Here is a 26,484-nt window from a genome sequence, read left to right on the forward strand (position 1 = left end):
ACATTTTCATAACAACTATTGAGACATAATTCACATAACTGTACAGTTCACTCATTCAGGTGAAGTGCACGGTGCGGTAGTTTTTTACCATATTTACAGAGTTGCACAACCGTCCCCACTGCCCAACTTTATAACATTGGCATCACGCCAGAAAGAACCCCATCCTCACTAGCAGCTCACCCCTGCCCGCCTGTCAGTAGTCACCAGCCTCCTTTCTGTCTCCAAGGATTCGCCTCTTCCAGAACATCATGCAAATGCAGTTCCAGAACATGTGGCCTTCAGCAACTGGTTTCTTTCACTTAGTGTATTCTTTCAAAGTTCATCCGTGCTGTAACATTGATCAGTATTTAATTTCTTTTTATTGCCAAGTAGTACCCCATTGTATGGATGTACCATATTTTTTTCTATATTTGGATTGTTTCTACTTTTTGGCTGAATAGTTGTGAATAGTAACTGCTAACGAACTGTCCATTTGTATGGACATATGTTTTTATATGCTTAGTAATTATTGTGTTGGCTCATGTGGTAATTCTATATTTAGTATTCAGTAAGTTTTCAAAAATGATTTTTTTTTCAGAGTCTTGATTATTGTTCTTGTTTGAAGCTGTTAACTTGTAAAACAAGAGAACTTGTTTGAACTTGTTGAACAGTGCTAGTGCTCTAAGCTTTAGATGCCATGATTTTCTTTTTTTAAAAAGCAACAAAAGCAAACAAACAAAAAAAACAGCACACATCTTTGGCTGGAAAATCAAGATACTGGAGTAAATCACATTGCCCATCAGAAAATCAGCCATCCTTGTCTAGACTTGAGGGTGTGTTTTTTTTTGCTCTTCAGAGGGCTAAGTATTTTTCATAGAATTACCCCAGTTAGCTAAACAGAACGGTACCCTTCCAAACTGTTTCAAGTGTATGGATTGGGATAAACAAGCTTCATTTTGTTGGAGTGCAGTGGTAGGGAGGTGCTGGCTGTTCTCACCCACCCCTTATTACCGATAATATTCATGACTAATGCCTGGGTGGCTACTTGTACGGCAGGCATTATTCAGACAAGTGTTGCTTTTGCCCCTGGGGAAAGAAAAGAGAACACGCCCTGCATGGGTAACATGTGTCTTTGTTTCCAGAAGCCCCTGAAAAAGGGAAGGAACAAACTCACATCCTTGAATTCAAATACCTCTGCTTCTTCGTCCTCCATGTGAAGTCCTGTGATTAGTGTCCTGTGTACAGCCTGAGGCTGGCCACAGACCCTTTGCTTTCCTGTGAGGATAGCTCTGTCCTGACTGTATCTTAACTATTACAAAGAAGAGAGCAAAACTCTGTTTTGAGTTTTTGTTTGTTTTGTATTGGGGGTATAGCTGATAAACAGACAGTGTTGTGATAGTTTCGGGTGACCACTGAAGGGACTCAGCTGTACACACAAATGAATCCATCTCCCCTAAACTCCCCTCCCATCCAGGCTGCCACATAACGTTGAGCAGAGTTCCGTGTGCTAGACAGCAGGTCCTTGTTGGTTATCCATTTTAAGTACAGCAGTGTGTACATGTCCATCCCCAGCTGCCTGACTATCCCTTCCTCCCATCCTTCCCCCTGATAACAGTAAGTGCCTTCTCGAAGTCTGTGAGTCTGTTTCTGTTTTGTAAGTAAGTTCATTTGTATCATTTTGTTTTAGACTCCAGATATAAGGGCTGTCACTGGATAGTTCTCCTCTGTCTGTTTGACTGAAAGTTGCTCCTTTTCCTCGTCTCTTTTCCTCTTCTCATTTTCCCTCCAGTTTTAGAAGTTGAGAGAGAGGACACTCCTCTGGTTGGTCATCAGGCGTCATTTTACAGATAGAAGAAGTAGACCCCCAAATAGTCCCTTGGCTAGCTTAAGGTCAGGGCCTGCTAGAATGGGAGCTTCTAGTTTGGTTCTAACCTAGAATCTGCCCAGTGGGGTGCTTTCCTCCCCAACTCTTAGCCCAGGCTCCTTATCCTAAGGAGCCTCAGGATTCGAGAACCATGTAATTGGTCTGCTGTTGCTGGGGTATCTTTGCTTTGTGTCTGCCTGCGCTCCATGTAGTTAGAGAAAGCATACTTTAATGGGATTTTTAGTTCATGAGGATCTTCAGGTCTAGCGCTCACAGCGTTCTTACAGTGTCGTGAAATCTGACCTCTGACCTGCCCTCCCTTGCTGTGGATCGAAAGCAGGAAGCGTGGACACACATTTTGCATCTTCCCGTGTCGCATTTTCTCCTTTTTTCCCCATCTGACTCTCTGCATGTTCTTTGCCTGGAGGGAAGTTTGTGAACACTTACAAAGGACAGAGAATAAATACATCAGAGTTTGTGGGAGGTACAGTTTCTGTAACAGCTAATCACCTTTGCTGTTGCATGTGAAAGCAGCCAGAGGCTGCTTTACAAACAAGCGTTTTACTGACAGTTCCGATAAAAGCTTCATAGAAATTTGCATTTCTTTTTTAAATTTTTTTCTTTTCTTTGAAATTTGAATTTCATATTGTGAAATCATTTCATATTGTAAAATCATGTCATATTGTGAAATGATTTCATGTCATGAAATACTCTTTTTTGAATGTTTTCTTTCGTCACTAAAAAATGTAAAAATCTGCTCTTTGGTGTTTTTTTTTTTTTCAATGTGCTGTACAAAAATGGATGGTGGTAATCTGTCCGCCCCTGCCTTTAGAATATGTGTGCCTCAGTGGATGAGAAGAAAGAGAAAGCAAGTAGAATTTTTTCTCTTCTGAGTGGTCTCAGCCTGTGGGGGAGCTTGTTACTAAACCGCACAGAGGAAGTAGAGAGTTTCATGTCTCTCCCAAGTGTGTCTTTTGACTTGGTATCTCGACTTCCTTGTCCTGTTTGTCTTCTGGCCTTAACCTTCTGGAGCCTGGGCTTGCAGTCTGAGATTGTGATGGTAGTCGAGGGCGGAGTGGCACTCGTTTAGGATTATTTAATTTGGTCTTTCAGACACATGCCCAGTCTGTGTATTGCCCTTGGGAATAAACCAGTCATTGCCTCAATGACTCATTGTTTCTCTGAATCAACCTCTTCCAAATGTAAAACAGGAAAAAATCTGTGTGTCTTAATGCTTTGCTACTGTCTTGAAAACCTGGAACCTTTGCGTAAGGAATAAAGGATGCATAAAGGAATCGGGCAGTGTCAAGACTAGTGCTTGTGTGTCCGCAGAGAAAGCACATGTGTATTCAATGCTTCAGGTTTCTCAGCACGTGATACATGGTCCTGACAGACACTTCCCCATTGAATCAAAAGTAGTTCACAATTCCAGAGGCCCGGTTTTACACGCAGAGTGGTCCATTCCCAGTAGTCATTTTATCACCATTTTATATTCATGGTTTGTCCCTATGTATTGCCAAAGCTTTAATACTAGTTACACTTTCAGTTCAGTTCTTCTAGATTACCTTTTGTTGTCCTTTTTTCCCCTGGTGAGTTAATATCTATCAAGTACGTGGAGCTCAACATGCAGTAAGTACAGCTTAGCATTCTTATTATTAATTAGTTTCATAACTTCATATTCCAGTATCCTTTTTACTCACTGAAGTAACCAGTGACTTACAGTGGTTCCTAAAGCAATCAAACTGCAGATTCTGCTTCTTGAACATTGTTATAAAAGCTTCAGGAGTAGCAGCTAGCATTAATTTAAGTTGGGAGACAGGGTGCTGGTTTTAGTTCTGAGATCTTTAGAAATTTGAATGGACCTTTAGAAATTTGAATGGACCTGACCTGAAAGATTATCTGAAATATGAAGGAAAGAAATGGTTCCTGGAAAGTTAAGCAACTAGCCTCATTTCACAGCTAGTTAACTCTGTACGATAGACTGAAACTCGTTTCTGTATGGGTAATGTTTCTGTTACACTGTGGTTTTCAGAAAACTCCTCCTGAGGATATACATCTGGGCAGTTCAGCTCACTTTGATTTTTCGTGTTTTAAACAAACAGCCCTGAATGATGGATACACACATGAAGATTCTGAAACAGTTGCGTCATAGTCCCATGCTTTCAATGATAGTCGGAGAAATTCCTTTGACTACTTTCAGTTCAGATCAGATCAGTCGCTCAGTCGTGTCCAGCTCTTTGCAACCCCATGAATCACAGCATGCCAGGCCTCCCTGTCCATCACCAACTCCTGGAATTCACTCAGACTCACATCCATCGAGTCAGTGATGCCATCCAGCCATCTCATCCTCTGTCGTCCCCTTCTCCTCCTGCCCCCAATCTCTCCCAGCATCAGAGTCTTTTCCAATGAGTCAGCTCTTCACATGAGGTGCCAAAGTACTGGAGTTTCAGCTTCAGCATCATTCCCTCCAAAGAAATCCCAGGGCTGATCTCCTTCAGAATGGACTGGTTGGATCTCCTTGCAGTCCAAGGGACTCTCAAGAGTCTTCTCCAACACCACAGTTCAAAAGCATCAATTCTTTGGCTACTTTAGCACCTACTTTTACTTGCTTTAAAAGAAGTCTCGTGTTCTTCTTATAATTTGTTCACCTGTAGCTAAATACCATCAAGATGGTATTTGTCCAAAGAGTTTGCTTTTGCTGAATAAATAAGATTTTCCTGACCTGCTATTTATTTCCTAAAGAATGCTGTGCAGAGATGACTCTGAATATTGAGTCCAGAACAGAAAGCCCCTGGGACCGTTCACCTTGGGGATGTGCTGCACAGAGGCCAGGAAGGCGTTCTGACTCCTGCTTGCCTGCCCTAGTGCCCCAAACCAGCGTACTCCGTGTCTCCTGTGATCTGTTCAGTGTATGGCCAGGTTAATGAGGAAGGACTGTCTGTTCATTGAGGTTATTTCTATAATTCCTTTTCCAAATGATCATTGCAAAAGCTTGTTAGCCATATGGAAGAGTTAATTCAGCGAGCCAGAGTGTCTTGTCAGGATGCCGATGGTCCTGGCAGCCAAACACTCAAGAAGAAATACATTCAAGCCCAACTATAAAATCCCGTATGTTGAGTGTTAGGTTACGGGGAAAGTCTAGTCTTCATTTAACACATCCCCCAATCAGAACCACTCCCTGTAAAAAAGAAAAAAACAACTACATGGCCAAACATTAAATTAGCTTAATTTTCGTTAATTATTTTTACAACAGTGTTAATATTTGTTTCTCCATGGTTTTGGTAAGGGCAGTGTTAGACTATTTTAAATCTTTTTGAATTCTCCCTGTGCTTTGATTATTTTCCGTGTTTTCTTCCTCTTGTCTCAAGGGGGCGAGCTTGCATTTCCATACCTAGGCCAGGAGCCTCTAAAAAGGGGTTTGTTTTTTCGAGTGTGGCTTTTCACAGCCTTTATGCTGAGCTACGGCAGCTCTCAGACTATTTGGTAACTGACTGGACAGGTCATAGCACTGATAACACAGGAGGGCTCACACAGCCTACCCTGTTATTTGACAGTTTCCAGTTTTTAAAAAGAGGCTTTTGAAAATGTCTGTGCTATCATATTTACATACAGAATTTTGTGGAGTGTCACCCAGGAAAAAGCAAAGTGGCCTCACCAATAAGTCTCCTCTACGTATATTTGATGTTTAAGAGAACTGGCACCCCCGTCCCTGTGCCTCCATTGCCAGTTATCTTTTCTGGGGTCCAGATCTAGAGCTACCTTTAGTCACAGGGAAACTTACTCCTCAGCTTTTTCATATAGAATTTTTAGAGATACTCTGGATGTTTCTTCTGACATGGACTTAACAAGAAATTTGTGCAAGTATTTGAGCAAACTCTGGGAGATAGAACAGAAGAGCCTGGCTCGCTGCAGTCCATGGGGTTGCCAAGTCGGACACAACTTAGAAACTAAACAACGACAACATATTATTCTAAAGAAGATAGTTGCCAAAAAGAAGTGCCTTGAAGAACCCCAGATCATAAAGCCACAAGTGGAAAAACCTGCAGCCTTAGTGTAAAAGTATCTGTAGGTAATATTTGTAAGTTCATATGTGTGTGCTCAGTCACACACATATGAAGAGTATAATTTAATGATCTGTAAGAATATAATTTAATATCTGTAGATAATATATGTAAGAATATAATTTAATGATTTAATTTAAAACAAAATAGCATAAGTTTTCCCTTTTCTAAAAAACTGAGGTACAGTTGGTGTACAGTGCTTCATTTTAGCTGCTTAGCAGTGATTCACAATTTGTAAAGGTTTGTGTTCCGTTTAGAATTATTAAAAACACCAGGTGTGCTCCCTGTGCTGTGCAGTATGCCCATATAACGTATCTTACACGTAGCAGTCTGCACCTCTTTATCCCCTTGTCCTGTCGATTCCACATGTAAATGATACCATGTAGTATGTGTTTTTCTCTGTTGGACTTAGCTTCACTTAACGTAATTCCCTCCAAGTTCCTGTACATTATTGCAAACGGCAAAAACTCATTCCTTGTTATGCTGAGTAGTATACCAGTGTATATGGCCATACACTTTTAAGTGACTATTTGGTCTGTGAAGAAAGGCTTAGGTCCCTGTTGATAATGTGCATAATTGGGGCAGTTATATTCTCAGCTGAGATTTTGATTGTGTGTTTTAAGAAGAGGCCTCGCTGGTTGGCCTCCATAAAAATAAAAGGTGCACACTGTGTGTGGGGTGGCCTGCTCTAGCCAGGAAAGGGTTCAGAGGTACTCATTGCTCGTATCTTGGTCCTCTTTGGCTGCTCAACTTTGTGATGGGGCCTGTGGCTTTAATTTCAATTTACTTATTCATTTAGTAAGCCTTAAGTGAATGTGCCTTTCCCTCTCAAGGAGTTGCATCGAATATGTAGGGAAGTAAAAAGAGGTTAGATATTGTCCCTGCCCCCGGTCCAGTTAATACAGCAGGCATGCACGGGCACGCACACTCTGGCCGCTGTACGTGAGATGTGCCGTAAGGTGCCTTCAGGGGGCTGTAGGAGGAGTTCACAGAACTCAGGTGCGTTCTTCCTGAGACGTGCTTGTCTGGATGTAGTGATCTTTCCTTAGTAAAACCTTTTTGTAACACTTGTGGTCGAAATATTCACTACAAAGTAGGGATGGGTTCAGGGGACTTGTGATGTGCTCCCCAGCTTGATACTCTTTATTGCTTTCACAGTGTGCTGGGCCCTGTGGGAGATCTCAGAATTGCCAGAAATGCCCCAGTTTCCATTTAGGAAACTGAAAAGTAGCATTTACCAAAAGAAGTACAGGAGTCGGGGGAGAGAGTCACAGGCAGTGCTGGTGAGATGTGGGTTCAGTGACCCCCGGGTCAGGAAGAGCCCCTGGAGGAGGGCATGGCAGCCCACTCCAGTGTTCTTGCCTGGAGAATCCCATGGACAGAGGAGCCTGGGGGGCTGCAGTCCACAGGTTCGCAGAGAGTCAGATGCAGCTGAAGCAACTTAGCACACATGCGTGTATAAAGAATGGAAGTATTCAGTAGTGTGAGAACCATGTAGGAATTAAAAAGAGTAGTCTCTCTGTTTAAGCATTTCCATTCTTTGCCTCTTTCATGCAGTGATATAGCCACTCTTCTGCTGTTCTGAGAATCCTGCATGCCCTCATCTTGGCCTAAGGACCCAGAGAATTATAACATGGTCTTAAGTCCGCACCGCACGTGTAGTCTTTAGTTGATGGTGAAAATACTTTCCATAAAGTTCAGAACAGAAAATACTATTACGAACACATTTAAAATGTCTTCAGTTCAAGCCTTAATAAGAAGTCCAGCTAAGCCAAATGTTTATTATGTTGATCTTCCTTGTCTGTGTAGCAGTTGGCATTCTGTTCTGAGTCATCAGACCTGATACATATTTAAGAGTTTTGAAAACCTAATCATTCTGGGGTTGGAGCTTGGAGTCAAACTGTAGTATTAATGTAAGAATGCAATAGATTTTTTGTCTTTGGTTCCTAGATTTCTATTGAGATAGTTAGAAGATTTCTGGAACTGTTTGAACTACTTATGATAGGAATAATTAGAATCAGTGTATAGCTTCCCAAAGTGGACATTGTGGAAAATATTTGAATGTCTAAATTTGACTTGGAGCTTTCACTTACGAGAGATAAACAGTAGTTCCTCCTTATCCGTGGAGTGTATGTTACCAGACCCGTTTGGACACCTGGAACCGTGTTTTGTTCGCTCAGTCATGTCTGACTCGTTGCGACCCTATGGACTGCAGCGTGCCAGGCTTCCCTGTCCTTCACTGTCTCCTGGAGTTTGCTCAGACTCATGTCCATTGAGTCAGTGATGCCATCCAACCATCTCATCCACTGCTGCCCCCATTCACTTCCTGCCCTCAGTCTTTCCCAGCATCAAGGTCTTTTCCAGTGAGTCGGCTCTTCGCATCAGGTGGCCAAACTGTTGGACCTTGGGATAGTGCCAAATCCTATACCCTGTGTTTCTTGTACACACGTGTGATAAGGTTTACTTTATCAGATACAGTAAGAGATGAACAACAGCAATAATAAAATGTCATGGTTATAACAATATACAGTAATAAAAGTTACATGAATGTGATCTCTCTCTCAAAATACCTTATTGTACAGATTTAATGTCTTCTCCATCTTAACTGAGCACTTACCATTGCACTATGCCTGTAATTCTTATAATTTGAGATGAGACAGCAAAACTAGCACTTTTTCCTTGTTCCTGCTTCACAGTTTCTCAGAAGATTGATTCTTAACCATAGATCTTAGCAACTTCAGCATATGGTTTGTTGTTGTTTTTTTTTTTTTCTTCACCCGTTATTAAGTCTGAAACTTTCACCTTTCCGGGCTTCCCTTGTGGTTCAGCTGCTAAAGAATCCACCTGCAGTGCGGGAAACCTGTTTGATCCCTGGGTTGGGAAGATCCCCTGGAGAAGGAAACAGCTACTCACTCCAGTATTCTGGCTAGGAGAATTCCATGGACGGTATAGGCCATGGGATCGAAAACAGTCGGACACAACTGAGCGACTTTCACTTTTTTTTTTTGCCACCTTTTCATTTAGAGCACTTTATATCTTTGGTAGATCCGAATTGCCGGCATCACTACTCTTGTGCTTTGGGACTCTTGAAATAAAATAAGGGTTAGTTGAACACTGCAAAGTGATACTGAGAGTCATTCTGATAACCAGAAAAGCTACAAAGTGGCTGACGGGCAGGATTTACTCTTCTTGATTGCAGTCTCCTTGAAGAAAGCTGCTGCTGCTGCTGCTAAGTTGCATCAGTTGTGTCCAACTCTGTGCAACGCCATAGATGGCAGCGCGCCAGGCTCCCCCGTCCCTGGGATTCTTCAGGCAAGAACACTGGAGTGGGTTGCCATTTCCTTTTCCAGTGCATAAAAGTGAAAGTGAAGTTGCTCAGTCATGTCCGACTCTTAGCGACCTCATGGACTGCAGCCTACCAGGCTCCTCCGTCCATGGGATTTTACAGGCAAGAGTACTGGAGTGGGGTGCCATTGCCTTCTCCATGAAGAAAGCTAGTCCAGTAGAAAAATGGGCTGAATTTAGAGATACCTCACCACCCCTTTGGTTGGTTTGCAGAAATAGCAAGCATGGGATCATAAGATGTGTAGTGGGGGCATTTAAAGGGCTTTGCTCTTTGCATTGGGATTCTGCCATTACAGGAACCCCAGATCTTCTAGCACACGTTGCTCTCCTTATAGAATCTTAGTGTAGGGCGGCACTGTGGCCTCTGTCACGCAGTCTCTACCCTGTAGTTTGCAAGGAAGTGACTGGAGCCCAGAGTGCTCCATGCTCAAAGGGCTTGCCTTTGTTTGCCCCAAACCCTGGAGCCTGGCCTCTCACTTCCTGCCCACCTCTACCAGCGAGACCACCTCGTCTCCTTTAAGTCCCACGCTAAGCTGAGGCACCCTGCCAGCCTCTCCAGGCCTGGCTCCCTCTGCTGGGGCAGTCCTTAAATAGGACCAGCTCTCCTGGACAGTGGCCCTCTTCTGTTTCATGGAGCCCTTGTGCCATCCCCATACATAGAGAGAAGTCGCAGGATGGGCATAGCTGAATCTGCACGCTGCTTCCTGTGCTGGGGTCATCTGCTGCCCGGGGGGCTCTGCAGCTCTGCCTTCAGCAGGTTGCCAGCTCGTGTGGATTCTTGGAGGCCCGGGCTGGGGCCTGGTGCTGAAATCACAGTACCGGGCCGTCTGGACAGGTGTGCGGGTTGCACCCCTGTGGCCTTCCCCTCTCCGGAGCGTGGCATCTTGATTTTGATGCATGCTTGTCCCGTGTTGCCTTCCCTGTGATTTCATGCAGATCATCATCTACCGAGGCGGGGGATCTTTGGATCTAAACAAGCACGTGTGAGCTGGTCAGGACTCCACGTGGGTCTCACAGTGTTTGTTTCCTGGCTGTGTCCTGGTGGACGAATGGTGTGAGATGGGGAAGGGCCTTGGGCTCCCCTGTGAGTGCCGAGTCCTCCACTCAGGAGTCGCCCCTGACACCCTGGGGAGAGCACAAAGGGAGGATCTCCCTTGCAGCGCCCTTCATCTTTCTGTTTCTATGAAAATAATAATTTCTGGAAATGGGCTTGTGGGCTTTTTCATTTCTGACATCAGTTTATTTCTTTGCCAGCCTTCCTCCTTACTTTGCCACCTCAAATTCTTTTTTTTTTTAACCCAGTCTTTTATTTTGTATTGGGGTATAGCCGATTTTACAATGTTGTGATATTTTCAGGTAAACAGGGAACAGGACTCAGCCATACATATACATGTATCCATCCTCCCCCAAACTCCCTCCCATCCAGCCTGCCGCGTAACACTGAGCAGAGTTCCCTGTGCTGTATGGTAGATCCCTTGTTGGTTACCCGTTTTAAATACAGCTGTGTGTACATGACCTTCCAGAGTCCCTAACTATCCTTTCTTCCCCTCTCTGCCCTCAGCAACCATAAGTTTGTTTCCGAAGTCTGTGAGTCTCCTTCTGCTTTGTAAGTAAATTCATTTGTGTCAAATTCTCACATTCATTTCCCCATTGAATCATCTACAAGCCGAGCACCTTATAGGCGGTGGGGTCTAGAGGTCTTGGGACAAGGGTTTGGCATCAGGCCTCCCCCACCCACCCCCCATGCCAGGCTAGTGGCATGGGTGTCGAGAGAAGAGCCAGATCACCACCTCTGCCCCTGGCTTCTTGAGGTCGCACCAGAACCTTGTCTCGTGTGACTGCCCCTCTGTGGGCAGCAGGACATTCATTCCAGGAGATGTGGGAGATTCTTCTCTCGTTCCACCCCTGTGAGGCCAGGGCTGGTGGAAGGCCACAGCTTGACTTCTCAGTGGGGGCCGAGTGGGGAGAACGTGTGTGTATCCATGCCTGAGTTCCTTCCTTTTAAACATATATAACGGAAGATTCCAGTGGTAAATGAGACTATGGGGATGTGTTCCCTTCCTACAGGCCTGACTTAACTTGTGCATTTCCAAAACTAAATCAAGCCTTCCATTGGCGAACACCTCCTGTTCTGTGTGTTGAGCTCTGTAATAGAAGCTGGGGGTGCTGTGATAGTCAGATGAGTAGGACATCCCACCCCTCAAGAAGCCGTGTTGGGAGAGGCAAAGGAATGAGCCACTAGTTGGCCCCTGAGGCCAGGGAGCTTAGAGAAGGAGCCGTCTTTCGTCGAGGCCTTTTTATACCCGTGTCCCTGCAGTTCGCTTTGGTGCCATGATACCATCAGCCGTTCAGTGGAGTTCTGCCGAAATGATTCACATGGGGATTTTTCCCCTGTTGACAGCCTTGCTGGCCTTAAAATAAAGAGCCGGTCTTTTCATTCCAGTTCCAGAAAGTGATGCTCGTGTTGTCGGTGTTTTGCCAGGGAACAGTTCCTGTCTCCAGCACCATCGTCCAACAACGCGATGGGCTGCGTTCCTTCCTAGGAGTCATTAGACTTCCCTAATGAGATGATCCAGAGGAAGAAAATAGAGCTCTGGCCCTGCTCCCTCATTAGTGCTGTGTCTGCCTCACATCAAGCTCATTGAATTGTTTTTCTCCTTGCCTGAGACTGTTCTTTCCTCCTTGGCTCAGGAAGAGGTTGCAGGCCAGGCTCTCTTGACGTGGGACCTTAATGCATTTGCTCTTGCAGCAGAACCCAGTGTACAGGCTGAGCAAAAATCACTCTTTCATGGTTGCCATATAGTGTGGACTGTACTCTGAGGTTTGTTTTGCTTTTTAAGTCCAAAGAACGTGTCCTACAGGCCTTGAAAGAAAGCTCGTCACTGGTGCACTCCACCCGCGTAGCCCCCCAGGCTCGGTGAAGCCAGGGAGGTTCCTGAGGAGTGCTGATGCCGATGACGGACACCTGCCGCTCCTTGTCACCGTTTCCGTGTTTCTCTACCTATTTGCTTCAGTTTTGGTGTCATACTGGAAGCTGCTGTTTGAGCTGTCCTTGGCGGGGTCGGGGCCGGGTGTGGAAACCTCCTCAGTGCCTAACAGTGCTAAGTTTTCTCATCTTTACTTCCCGATGGGGAATTTTTGCCTTTATTGCCACACGTCTATCTCATGGCATGGCTGTTTAGTAAAAGCAAGATAATGCACGCCCTTTCAACACGATAATCTTTGAATCAGTCTTACTGTTCTTTGAAACTTAATGTCCCCGTGGGTTACCACCTGTTATTGGTGGGCAAGCATGAAGGTACCCTGAAAGTGATTGATGTGAAAAGTTGCCTTGATCCTTCCTCCCTCAAGCTAGTTAGTGCTAGCGGGGAGCAGGAAAGAGGGAGGTGGCAAAAAGGAAAGGGAAGATGAAGGAGAGCTTTAATGTGGGGGCTGAGGAAGCAGAAGGATAATGCAGCCTGAGTCTCTCTTCAGCATCTGCAACTGTCCAAGGCATGAAATGGTAACAGCTGTGAAAAGACCCGGGTTGTCTAGTCCTTCTAGCAGTTGTTCATGAACGTTCTTGTAATTCATCACCCCAGGGTAGAGGAGATTATAAAATGAGATATTAAAAAAAGAAGGGCTGGCCGATCCTTGTGAAAAGGATTTTATCACCTAACCAGTTAGCTTAATGGAGGATGATAATTGCACTAATTTAGCTGAGGAAAAAGTGGGAATTGTCAAAATATTTTTTAAAGCAAGATTTTTAACTTTTAGATAGAAACTGGTCCTCAGAGGAAATCTCAATAACTATTGCGCAGTAGAGGCACTGCTGGGCCACCTTTAACGTAATAGATAGGACTTTATAAATATCGGCATCCATTTTCACCAAACAAGTATTTCTTTGGGAACTTCTTTTTAATAAAGGCTAATTAAGACATGTGACAAATGCTTGTCATTTTTACAAGATGGCCTTTTAAAGAGATATAACTCCTCCTACCCCCTGTTTCCAAATGTGTATATGCGCTGATGACCACAGGGCGTAGCAGAGCTGAGACAACTCAACTCTGGCAGCGAGAGAGGAATCTGTGAAGCCTCCTAACGTGCCTTTAGCATCCCTTAGAATTGTGTCCCCAACATCCATTCCTTAGAATTGTGGCTTGCAGCTCCTCATACCACCTGCCCAGGAGTGAAGACCACTCTACAATTAGATGGTAGCTTCTCCACTCTGGAAGCTTGGGCACAGCAGTCTTTTAGAAATGGCAGAGTTTTCAGATCGCTGGAGGTAAAGCCTCAAGTTCTCGAGCTTCTATTTAAAAGTCTTTGCTGTCATATATTTCTGAAATACCCGTGTATTTGACAGGCTTGTTAAATTCTGAAAAAAATTTACCCTCTTCTTGATGGCTTGCCAGCATCATCATGACTCTCATTGGACTGTTTTGTCATAAAGGTGAGCATCACTGGGCACTGGTCTCCCTGGCAGTTCAGAAACTTGGCTGAAGGAGTTACTCATATCACTTTACAGCTTGGTCAGGGCCTCAGTCTCTCAAAAATGGAATTAGCCATATGGTCTATGAGAAAGTGCCTTTCAGGTAAATTTGTTTGCACGTAGATCATGGAAATAGTCTTTTCCTAAAGAGTTTTATTTGCTCTTCAGAAAACCATCTCTGCTTTTCATTCCTGCTGGAGTTTCTCTCAGTTCATCAGCTTCATTCAACATATTAGGGAATTGTTGGTTCCTCACTTCACGTACATAAAACTATAGACATTGGCTTTCATATAGTCTCTGTTTTGCTTTCTTTTTTTTTTTAAATATATTTTATTGAAATACAGTTGTCTTACAGTGCTGTGTTAATTTCTGCTATACAGTGATTCAGTTACACATACATGCATTCTTTTCCATTATGGTTTATCACAGAATATTGAATATAGTTCCCTGTACTATAAAGTAGACCTTGTTTATCCATTCTGTATCCCAAACTCCAGATCAGCCCCTCTGCCTCCTACCCACCCTCTCCTGCAACCACAAGTCTTTCCCTATGTCTGTGAGTCTCTCTCTGTTTCACAGATTAGTACATCTGTGTCGTATTTTAGATTCCACGTGTAAGTGATATCCGGACATTTGTCTTTCTCTTAGTTACTTCACTTAGTGCGATAATTTCTAGGCCCATCCGTGTTGCTGCAGGTGGCATTATTTTCTTTCTTTTTTATGGCTGACTAATATTTCTCTGTGTCTGTGTATGTACGCAGACCACATCTTCTTTATCCATTCATCTGTTGATGGGCATTTAGGGTGTTTTCCATGTCTTGGCTCTTGTGTATAATGCTGCTATGACCGTAGAGGTGTCTGTATCTTTCTGAAGTCTCGTTTTGTCTGGGTTTATGTCCAAGACTAGGGTTACTGGACCTTATGGCAAGTCTGTTTTTAGTTCTTTGAGGAACCATCATACTGTTTTCCACAGTGGCCGCACCAAACTGTGCTTCAAGCAGTGCGGGAAGGGAAGGTTCCCTTGTCTCTGCACCCTCTCCAGCGTTTGTTATTTGTAGATGTTTAGTGATGGCCGTGCTGACCAGTGTAAGGTGTGGTACCTCACTGTCGTTTTGATTTGAGTTTCTCCAGTAATTAGCCATGCCGAGCATTTTCTCACGTGCATTTTGGCCATCTGTATGTCTTCTTTGGAGAAATGTCTGTTTAGGTCATTTTTTGATTGGTTTGTTTATTTTCTGTTGTTGAGTTATATAAGCTGTTTGCATATTTTGGAAACTAAGCCTTTGTCCTATTCCACAAACTGTCTTTTTGTTTTGTTTATGGTTTCCTTTACTGTTCAAAAGCTTATAAGTTTGATTAGGGCCCATAAGAGTCATATCTTTAAGTCTTCAAGTCTTTAAGCCATTTTGAGTTTATTTTTGTGTTTGGTGTGAGGGTGTATTCTAACTTTATTGATTTATGTGTGACTGTCCAACTTACCCAACACCATTTGCTGAAGAGACTGCAAGCTAGAAAACTTTCATCCCAGATTCCTTCATCTTAGCCCAAATTAAAAAAAAAAAGTTTTGGTCAAATTTAATTTGTCCCTTCAAACTTCTGGTTTAAATATTTGTGCCCTCATCTTCTCTCACCTGGGCTCTTTGGTTTCCTTAGCACTCATTTCTTCCTGCCTTACAACTCAGCTGTTCTTGAACTTTTTGGTCTCAAGATTTGTTAATACTTCAAGAAGTTATTGAGGACTCCAAAGAAATTTTGTTTATATGAGTTATATCTATAAGTATCTACTATGTTAGAAATTAAAACTGATACATTAAAATATTAATTCATTCGCGGTAACATCGGGGCTTCTCTGGTGGCTCAGACAGTAGAGAACGTGCCTGCGAAGTAGGAGACCCGGGCTTGATCCCCTGTGTCAGGAAGATCCCCTGGAGAAGGGCATGGGAACCCACTCCAGTATTCTTGCTTGGAAAATCCCATGGACAGAGGAGCCTGGCTACAGTCCATTGGGTAGCAAAGAGTTGGACGTGACTGAGCGAGTAACACTTCCACTACTTCACTTTTCAACAGTAGTAAACTTACTACTTGTTAACATAAAGAGGATATTTTCATGAAAAACAACTTTTCCAAAACAAAATTAGAAGAGGTGACATTGTTTTACTCAAACTTCTGGCTCAGTAGAAAACAGATTCTCACATCTCTTACACATTCAAGCCATTGCAATAGGGGAAAATCCAGTCTTTCACAAATATAGTGCATGAAAAGGAAGGGAAATTTTAATAGTTTCTCACAACTTAAAAAATCACACAAGTGATTTTCCTTAGGACAACAATCATACTTCCATAACAGAAGGATTTTATGTCAACTTCCCGTTGTCACATAGTATTAGAAAGATGTGTACCTAAAGCTTGAAATTGAATGCTAGTAATAATGTTTACAGCTTCCTCAAGGATGTTCTGTGTGAAAATGTTGTTTCTTTTTGTTTTTTGTACTGTGAAGAAGTACAGAGTGCTGATTCACTTTGGTACCTCTGCCTTAATTTGTGCTGAGGCCTGTCAGTGCAAATGTCAGTACAGCAAAGGGGCAAATGACTGTGAAAATAGTTTCGACCCCACGGGTGCCCTGAAGAGGCCTCCAGGCCCTTGAAGGTTTTGCAGACCATATGTTGAGACCCACTGCTCCGGGTCATGTTAGAGATGCTTGCTGAACTTAGTGGTGTGGCAGGGACTTCACAGTCCGGCTCCTTGGATTACTTGGACGGTCCCGTCAGCTCTGCTGTTCCACAGGCCAGCTGCCAGCCATGCCAGACTCCTCTCTATCTACCAGGTATTCAGAGTGAAATGCATCCTGGGAACCTCCCTGGGTGCTTAGTCTTTGATTCTTTGAGACCCTTCTCGGAAGGGCTGTGTCATCCTGCACCACAGACCTCTTGTGTAGCCTCCTCTTTGCTCTTGGTGGAGCTGCTAGGAACCAAGAAGCCTGGCAGTACCGCCCCTCCTGCCAGGGATGCTCTCTTAGCCATTGTTAGGGACCTGCCACAGCGTCCCACGCACGATGGGTGTTTATCATGTACGATGCCTGGTGGGTGACTTAAAAGAAGAAGGAACCCAGGAAGTAGTTTGACAAGGCATATTTTCTAGTTAATTGACAGGTTTTTTGTAAGTATGACTTCACTGAACTGAAGATTATACTTCACTTATCAACATCTCTCCTTAGGGAACTGTTAAAACCTTAAGTAGTTCCCTTTCTTTTGAAATTTGATTTCCTGTTTCTTTGGGTTTTTTTTTCCTCAATTTTTTCTTGATTTCCTATTTCTATGGCAAATATATTTGAGGCTTTTACATTTTGTTAGTACAGCTTTAAAAGGCTGATTTAATCAGGATGCCAGGAGTTGCAGCTAAAAATTATGTGGAGAATAGGAAGTTTCGCATTGATAACCCATTAACACGAGTATTTGGGATGGAACCTCTACATAGAATTGAGAGTGACCTTTGTAGTAACACAGAACACAAGGGTTTTCGTAGGGTTTATCAGTGTAAGAATGACATAGAGCCGTTAGAATTCAGACCCAGGGGAAGTCTACTTGTATGAAAGAGAAACAGTAACCGCAAGCCCATTACATAAATTGTGCTCTTCAGAATACTAATGCTGTTGCTTCCCAGGTGGCTCAGTGGTACAAGAATCCACCTGCCAATGCAGGAGATGCAGGAGACAGGAGACACAGATTCAGTCCCTGTGTAGGGAAGATCCCCTGGAGAAGGAAATGGCAGCCCACTCCAGTATTCCTGCCTGGAAAATCCCGTGGGCAGAGGAGTCTGGAGGGCTGCAGTCCATCGGGTCACAAAAGAGTTGGACAGGACTGAGCAAATGAGCACAGACGCAGTGCTTATTGTTAGAACATCCTCACAGGGGAGGCCAGAGAGAAGGGTTAATAATACTCTTATATGTACAGACTGCAGGGACAGACGGGGCCAGGCCTTCCGTGTCCTTCCTGCTGAGTGCTGGGAGCGCACGAGGTTGCCCTAATAGTACTTCATGTTCTTACCTGTTGCTTACACTGTCTCCACAGGCTCCCTGGTTGGCTAGATGTGCTACTCTTGACACAGTGCATGGCCAGTCAGTGATATGCAGTATTCTGGGGCGTTAAAGTTACATGCACAAACACTCATACACACACGCATGTGCGCACGCCTGCATACACACATGCGTATCTTTGGAGAAAGTATCAAAATGCTTCCATGAAGCTTGGTCCTGAATTGACTGTTGTGTACATATGTTTATATAAATTGTATACATTTATTGTATACATAAATTGTATATAAATTGTGTACATTATGTTTATATAAATATGTATAAAATACATAGTGGGATATCAGGTGAAAACTATGAACAAATGAAATAATAACCCTGAATTAATATATATTTAGTTAGATAAATCTCTAGCAGGGATGATCTTACAGAAGCCACCCAAACTGCAATTGTTTTAAAAAAAAAAAAAAAAAATTCAGGGTAGGCAGAGGATTCTGTTCTTTTACTTACTGATTAATTTCTGACGTGTCCCATTTATTGATGAGGTTTAACTAACACCATCTGTTTGTGTTGACCAGAGCAGACATCTCTTTGATACAGGAGTGCATGTTTCTGTTTCAGAAATCCATGAATTATGTAAATTTATGAATAAGGAGCTTCTGAATCTAGGTTGCCTGCCCCAGTTTGATCTGCTCCGAGAATGCGTGACCTTCCCTCAAAGTCCCTCTTCAGACAGAGAGGTAGATACTGTTTCATTCACATGGGAACTGTTTGTTGAATGCTCAGTAAGCCCAAGAAACCTAGGAAAGCCCAAGTAAACAGATCTCCTGGTCCAAGAAACTTGTACCGCAGAGTCCTAAAAGACGGTGATAACCAGTGTGTGGGTGACTTAAGTGTGGTAGGAGGGCTAGCACAGTTATGATAGGGTTGGAGAAAGGACAGGCCAGGTTTTTGACTGAGGTGGTCAGTGGAGGCATCGGGCTGTGATAGCACTTGAAGGTGTCTTCTGACTGGTGTTGCTTCCGTGGGGAGAAGCTCGAGGGAAGGAGCATGGACTCAAGCAAGTGTCTCGTCTCACCTGAGCACAGGGGGTGAGTCTTCTGGGGGCAGGTGAGGGGAGAGACCCTCGAGGCTGGCGTGGTCCTCAGCTTTCCTCCCAGTCTCCTCTGAGAGCCACGTGCTCTCTGTCCCAGCGGTCACTGGTATTTTGGCCGTCTGGAGGGGGACTGTTCAGGGACATTTTCAGTTCAGTCCAAATTGGGCACTTGGGGATTGGCCAGGAAAAAACATCTATAAATATCTGTCTTTTTCTTCTTTCCCTTACCCTCACATGAAGAGGCTTTTTTCTTTTTTTCTCCCCCAAGGCTAACTCTTACATCTGGGTTCCCAGTCCTGTCTTGACCTTAAAGTTTACAGAACCGCTTCTCCCTAAAACCGCTTGGCTTTCAGGTTCAGATAGTGAGACATTCCTTTAGTCTTAGCTTCCGGGGCAGCTCCCCACCTTCTCCACTTAGCAGAAGAACGAAAGCCTGACTTTTCCCTCTGGTTTGCCGTCTCGTGATACACAGTATTTTCAGAGGGAACACGGTGATCTGAATCAAAGCAGAAGCGTTGTTCTTTCAGCTCTACCTTGAGTGGGATGTTCAGTTTCTGCTTTTTTCCTATATGCACCCTCCTGTTGTTGTTGTTGTTCACTTGCTAAGTCGTGTCTGACCCTTGGTGATCCCCTGCACTGCAGCACATCAGACTCCGCTCTCCTTCAGTGTTTTCTGCGGTTCACTCAAACTCAGGTCCATTGAGTCGGTGATGCCATCCAGCCATCTCGTCCTCTGTCTCTGCCTTCTCCGCCTGCCCTCAATCTTGCCCAGCATCAGGGTCTTTTCCAGTGAGTTGACTCTTCTTTGCATCAGGTGGCCAAAGTATTGGAGCTTCAGCTTCAGCATCAGTCCTTTCAGTGAATATTCAGGGTTGATTTCCCTTAGAATTGACTGTTTTGATCTTCTTGCCCAGGGGTCTCTCCAGAGTCTTCTCTAGCACCACCATTTGAAGGCATCAATTGTAAGCTGACTTAGATACCTCCTTAAAAAAATAAGGCAAAGATGCAATAATAAAAATAAAACTATCATAGCAACTAATACTTACATAGTATTCACGCCACAGGCATGAATATACAAAATGCTTATGTGTATTCTTTTTTTACTGTATGTCTTTTTATTTTTATCTCCCGTCAGTAGTGTTAAAAAGTAGGTTTTCTTCTTGGAGGGTTTTTTTCTTTTCCCTTTGTTTTGTCTTTTCGACAGTTGGTATAAAAAGCAAGACAGTTGATATAAAAAGCAAGTTATACTTCTTCATTTTTTTGGAAGGCATGACTGTACTGGGTTTGCCTGGGAGGGCCAAGGGACATTGTCCATGGGAAGCTGAGTCACTTTTTGGCTCGTCTGACTGACTCTGCTGGAGCTGTTCTTCACTCTGTGAAGTGAAAAATAAGAAGAAGTCAAGTGATTTCCTAAAGCGACACTTTTTCATTTTTGTGGGATTCACATTTTTCCTAAAGGTGTGATTATTCTGAGCACCAGTTTTCATGTCTGGCCAGGACTTCTGTCCTTTGTGTAAAAGCTCTTCCAGATGGCTCACCTTTTGTGTATAACACTGACCAAGACTTCTCTCGTTTACTAACTAAATCTGGTCAGCCTTTTGAAAAGTCCTAGGATTATGATTGTGGCAGGAAACGGATGTATAATCAGTTTCTCCTCTAGCTCTCGGATGTCTAGGACCAGTTTTGGAGAGACTGGGAGAGATTTAAGAAGTACTCGGTTGCCCTCAGCATGCTACTTAGAGAGCAGCGTGCAGCCGCAAGGAAGAACACAGGCTGGAACTCGTGACAGCAGTGCAGCGGTCTGAGGACACCATGGTTCACAGTGCAGAGTTATAAGGAGAGTCAGAGGTGGCAGAGAGCGTGACTGTTAATAGAAACGTGGGAAGGTGGAGAGACCAGGTAGGGAATTACAGAAACCACAGTTGTCCTAAGAACCAGGGTCACTGAAGTAGGAAGAACCCTCACATCCTACTTGTGGAAGCTCGAGAGACCAACTGTCTACTCATCTTGAGGACCGACAGCAAACGAGGTTGGATAAGGATCATGGCGTGGTATCCCCTCGAACAGGAGACTTGAGGAGGCTAGAGACTTACAGATTTTCTGAATTACAGTGCAAATTGTGCCGCTTCCATGCTGTAGCACCTCTGGTGGCTCCCTGTGGCCTCTGGGTAGCGTCTCGACTCTTTAGCCGGGCATTGGGTGCTTCTGAAATCTAGGCTGTGAACGCTTGTCCAGACCAGTGTCACAGCACTGTCTTGAGTCTGATGCAGGTAACGGACGGCTTGCCAGTCCTTGGTCATACCTGCTGCACATCAGCACTTGTACCTTCAATCTCTGTCTGCATCGGGGTTGCCTGCCTCCTCCCTCCCTTTTTCTTTGTTTCTGTCCCTTCATGTTAAACCACCACCTTCATGAAACTTTTCTGCCTGGTCAGCTCAGCCAGAGCTCCGTACTCCTTGCTGAAATCTGCGTTTCATCTGTACTACCCAAGTTTTCTCTTATGTACATTTCATGCCATGGTCCTTGGTTTGTTTCCTTAAGGTCCCGAAAGCGTCTCATCCATCTGGACATCTCTCGTGACACCTCACAGAGCCCTGTAACTGCAGCCGATACTTAAGTATTGTCGAACAGATAAATAATCTTGGCTGATATTAGGTAGTTGGCTGCTAGTTGGCCGTGGCACGCTAGGGATGACGTCGTCCCTTGGGAAACGATGGTCTACAGTTGTCAGTGCTGTTTCCCTGACCTCATTGCCTTTGTTTTATGAAATGAGGTCTGTTCTTATTTTCATAGATGATCATATGGAAAGGGAGTTTCTCAGTTGTTGGCCGTTCCCTTCTGTTTCCATTTCCTTGCCAGACACCGTCCACCCTGCTCTGTCCTCAAGCAGTAGTTTTTGTTCATGTTCCTGACCAAGACGCAGTCCGTCCACTCAAGGGTTCTCCTTCGGTCTCTGACACAATCTCTCGGACAGAACCGACATAACGGGCATAGAACTCACCTTGTGTCAGCGGTCCTTTTTCTCTGCTGATGCTTCATTTCCTTCTCAGAAAGGTTTTTACGCACTAAAGTGTATTCCCAGGTTAGCCATCCTGTAGCAGCCATTCTTTAAGGATTCGTTAAGGCACTTTGTCTGAAGAGTAAGATGTCTCACGAGATAACTGGAGGAAGTGGAGTATATGACAGAACTTAGAATTTCCCCTGTGAAATGGTAGACATTCAAAAGAAATTGCAGTTCAGCCTTCCTCACTCCACTACGGCCCCAGAACTTGCTCTCCCCAACCAGGGTCCACGGAGCATTCACAGAGCAGAACCCCGCTCTCTTATGACCTGACTTTCTCGCAGCATCGGGCTCTGTTTACCACTCTTGCGCTCTGGCTCCTCGATGTCACACCTCTGCATTGATTTCCATCATCCGTGTGCCCATCCCAGCTGTTCTCCTACGCCCCAGACACAGACGCTGATGCTCCATCTGAAGGCAGATGAGCTTATGGTAGCCTGGGAGTCCTCTAGTTGGGCATTTCTCACACACATTGTTTTTACTATTTAATGTCCGTCTGGTTCTCTATTATATTCTCAGTGCCAAACATAGGTGTTCAGTGAATATTTGTCTCATGATTGAACTAATTTCAAAAAGCTTGTTGAAGATTCAGGACAGTGGCTCGTGAGACATTATAGCGACCACAACAGTATTCTTCCATGTAGAATTTGTTGCTTGTTTAAATGGCTGTTGATACTAAACTTGCCATTTTTGGCATCTGTAGCAGTCTAGGTTTTTAAAATATTAATGTATTTTAAAGCCACATTCTTTGGGACCCTTTGAAAATTCTAAAAATGTTAAATGTTTACAAAATACCTAGTACACTTTAAAGAGGAAAATGTATAAAGTGGGGTTTACAGTAAAATCTCGTGATTATAGTATAGAAGAGGCCTGTTTTGATATGTCCAACAAAAAGGTGTGGGAAGTGACTTACTTCACCACAAGCTTATATTTGTCTAGCAGTGTGGTATGTCTGTTGAAAAGAAAGGCAGTTTGATCTTAGTCGTCCCAGTGTACTCAGCACCAGAGGGTTTTTGTCTTGGTGTTCGCATCACACAAAGGACACCCACTAACTGAAGGGCCCTCAGTCGGGTACCCTGTAGCATGGGGAGCAGTTGTGGGAACCACGAGCCAGAGGAGAAGCTTTGAGGAGGGTAGTGAGTCATGATGAGTATCTTCAGATACTCATTTAAAAGCTGCCATAAGAAGTAACTTATGTTTGTTCCCTGGTGGCTCAGAGATTAAAGGGTCTGCCTGTTTTTGTGGGAGACCTGGGTTCGATCCCTGGGTCGGGAAGAAGGAACTGGCAGTCCACTCCAGTATTCTTGCTTGGAGAACCCCATGGACGGAGGAGCCTGGTGGGCTACAGTCCACAGGGTCGCAAAGAGTCGGACATGACTGAGCGACTTCACTTCACTTCACTTCATATTTGTTCCCAAGAGGAAAACTGAGAACAGTACAGCCACTCATTCTGAAGGAGACCTGGAGACAATTGTCAGTAAAACTCTTCGTCTCTATGCTGGATGTGTGCATTCTGATTTTTGTAACATTAACATAGTGAGAAGCTATTTAAAAAACTAAACGTCAAGTATTAAAACGATGGCAAAGAAGTTGAGTCCAGTTAGTGTAATAATACACTTTTTCTACCGGTACTTTCTAAAATTAGGAACCATTTGTCATTTTTATTGAAAAAATAGTCTTTTTCTGTCCTTTTTCATTTTTGTAAAATCAGATGTGAAAATGCCAATGATTGAAAAAAAAAGAATGCCAGTGATACGAGAAGTGAGTTCTAGTTTTGTTTCCTGAAACTTTGACCTACGTTTTCTCCCTGAGAGTTCTTTCTTTCAGTTTAGGGGATTACTCAAGGCAAAATAAGATGCATGTGGAAAGAAAAATTTCTCAAATCGAATTTAATGTAGACTCATTCGTTGTGTGACCTCGTTGTGGTTTAGTTGCTGAGTCGTGTCCAACTCTTTGCGACCCCATGGGCTTTAGTTCACCAGGCTCCTCTGTCCATGAGGTTGATGCTCCAGGCAAGCATGTTGGAGTGGGTAGCCATTTCCTGCTCCAGAGGATCTTCCTGACCCAGGGATCAAACCTGCGTCTCCTGCGTTGGCAGGTGGATTCTCTACTACTGAGGCACCAGGGAAGCCCACATGGCCTGATACACCCGACTTAAACTCGATGGTACTTTTCTGCATCTGTAAAGTAGACAGTGACATTTCACCCTTTAGCTTTTTATGAAGAATAAACAAAATGGTACATGTGGGTGCAGGTGGCACACAGGAAGCACTCAGTAAATGTTATTAATAAGTCTTGCCTCCAGAAGACCTGTCCTAGAGGTTACATTGTCCATCACCACTTTTCCAGACGAAATCTGGTCTGGATGTCTGCCTTTCTCCCCTCCTTTTTCCTTTTCTATCATCAAGCTGCTGGTAATTTTAGTAAAATTTAACATTTGTGTGCTTGTTCCATGAGACCTGTTTTCCTGTGAGGTGCACAGGTTGGTGAAGAGACGTTTCTAAAGCTCTGTCTTGCTCTCTTCCATCTTAATTGCTTCTTGCTGCTGCCATCAGCTAACTTGTGTTCACATTTCTTCTTGGAAAAGGTGAGGAAGGATTAAAGCAGAGGGACTGCCAGGTAGAATTGCTGGTTGGCTGGTCACCGCCCTCCAGGTCTTCCTAGTCCCCTTTCCTCTTTTAACCTTCCTGCAACCTCCAGAGCTGGGCGTGGCAGAAACGCAGGGGAGGGGGCCTCTGCCTTGCTCTCCTGCATCAGCAGCGCCTGATCAAACACCCAAACTGAAATGGAAAAGGAAATCCTCTGTGGGCGCAGTACAGTTGCTATAAATCCTTCTCATCTTCTCTCAAATACTCAGGTATCTTATATGAAGCAGACTTAGTTTAAACAGTCTGGAGTTGCTCAAGTGGAGGCTGTTAATAAGAAAAAACAGTATAAATGTTTTATCTGTATTTTAGTAAATTTTGCCACCAACAAGTTTGTAGGTCTTGATGACTATTTTTAAGTTAATGAAATCATAGATTCGTGAAAATTGACGACTCTGCTAGTCGCTTCCTTCCTTTTCATTTCATGTGAAAAGTGGAGGTGGGAAATATAATTATGCAAGAATACACTGCATGTTTTCTACAACAGGTTTTGAGAGAACTTCTCAATTCCTTTTTCTTTCTCCACTGCACCCACATCCTGTGAGTTATTTGGCAAGTGATAAAGATTTGTTAGTCTGGGGCTGACCATAGCAGATCAAGAAGGAACTTCAGATATGACCTAGTGTCCAGCCCTTCTCACTCCCCAGTTCTGGAAACCTAGGTCCAAGAGTCAGTCTAATTATCCCAGGGTGCGCAGTGAGATGTGACAGACCTAGGGATGGAAAGAACCTTTCATATTCACCTTGTGCTCCTTGCAGAGACACATAAACATGTTAAATTGATCATTGGTGTGTCTTCGAGCCAGTGACAGGCTACCGCTGTATGTTCAAACTTTGAGGTTACAGAACAGATGTTTCAGCAGCAGCAGACACCCCACTCTCTGACCACAATGTTTACTGGCCTTTGTGTTCTGTTTGGGTCCTCAGTATACCCACTAGATGGTGTCCTATTTCAGAAACTTCGCTATGGGGCTGCAGGTAGGGTTCTGCCCTCACTAAAAAGCAGCCAAATAGCGCTGACCCATAAGAACGTTTAAATAATTTGGATAAGGTGTTAGATCTTGGAATTAAATATCGAAGGAAAATTTAACTCACGAACAGAAACGCTCTAGTTAAAGTAAAATTCATAAAAATATTTTTATACTTTGTTTTCTGGAATCTTTAAGATACATCAGGCCTGTGGTATGAACAGACTTTTAGCACTGGTTGCTTCTATTGAAGAATGTAGGCCTCCTTGCTTGACTTTGAGTAAGCTCCGGAAGTTGGTGGTGGACAGGGAAGCCTGGCCTGCTGCAGTCCATGGGGTCACACAGTCCCCACGACTGAGCGCCTGAACTGAACTGAGGCCTCCTTGTTGTGGCTGGAGTGTGGGATGGAGGGAGATATAACTAATCTTGTGAATAATTACTATTGTGAAAAGAGGTTGTAAATAATAAACGTATTTTACTCTTTAAGTTCCCAAAATTAAAGGAAAAGAGACATATCCTCAAAACGAAGCTTCATAGGTCTCAGCTTTGATTTGGAAATAAAACGATTGGTTTCTGAGTTTCAAAATCCTAACAGAATAACTGCTCGGCAGTTGCAGATGTTTTTGATAAAAACTTGGAACTGTCAGATCAACAACGAAAGCGCAGGACCGCAGACTCTGTCTTCTGTGGCGAGTATCGAACGGATCCAGAGGGACAGCAAAGCAGGCTCGTGTTCCCCACCCAGGGCATGTGTTCCCTGCCCAGAGGATTTGTTCTCCAAGAAGGAACAGAACACGCAATTACCGTTCCAAATCCTCTTAACATGTTTATGTGTACCAAGCAGCTAGGAAGTCTCAATTTCCAGCCTGTAGCGCAAAGCCAGCATCTCAGCAGAAATTAAAAAAAAATTAAACTGTCTCAAAACGGTAACCTGAGCCATTTCAAACAGTTGTATTACTGTGAAACAGATTT

General features: G+C 43.8%; 1 protein-coding gene across 1 annotated transcript in view; it reads left to right on the forward strand.

The window, feature by feature from the left end:
- AKAP13 (A-kinase anchoring protein 13) overlaps nucleotides 1-26,484 on the forward strand; it is a 245,086-nt gene that overhangs the window by 102,837 nt on the left and 115,765 nt on the right.

The sequence above is a fragment of the Bos mutus genome, chromosome 21 (genome assembly GCF_027580195.1).
Source record: "Bos mutus isolate GX-2022 chromosome 21, NWIPB_WYAK_1.1, whole genome shotgun sequence".
Classification (NCBI taxonomy): Eukaryota; Metazoa; Chordata; class Mammalia; order Artiodactyla; family Bovidae; genus Bos; species Bos mutus.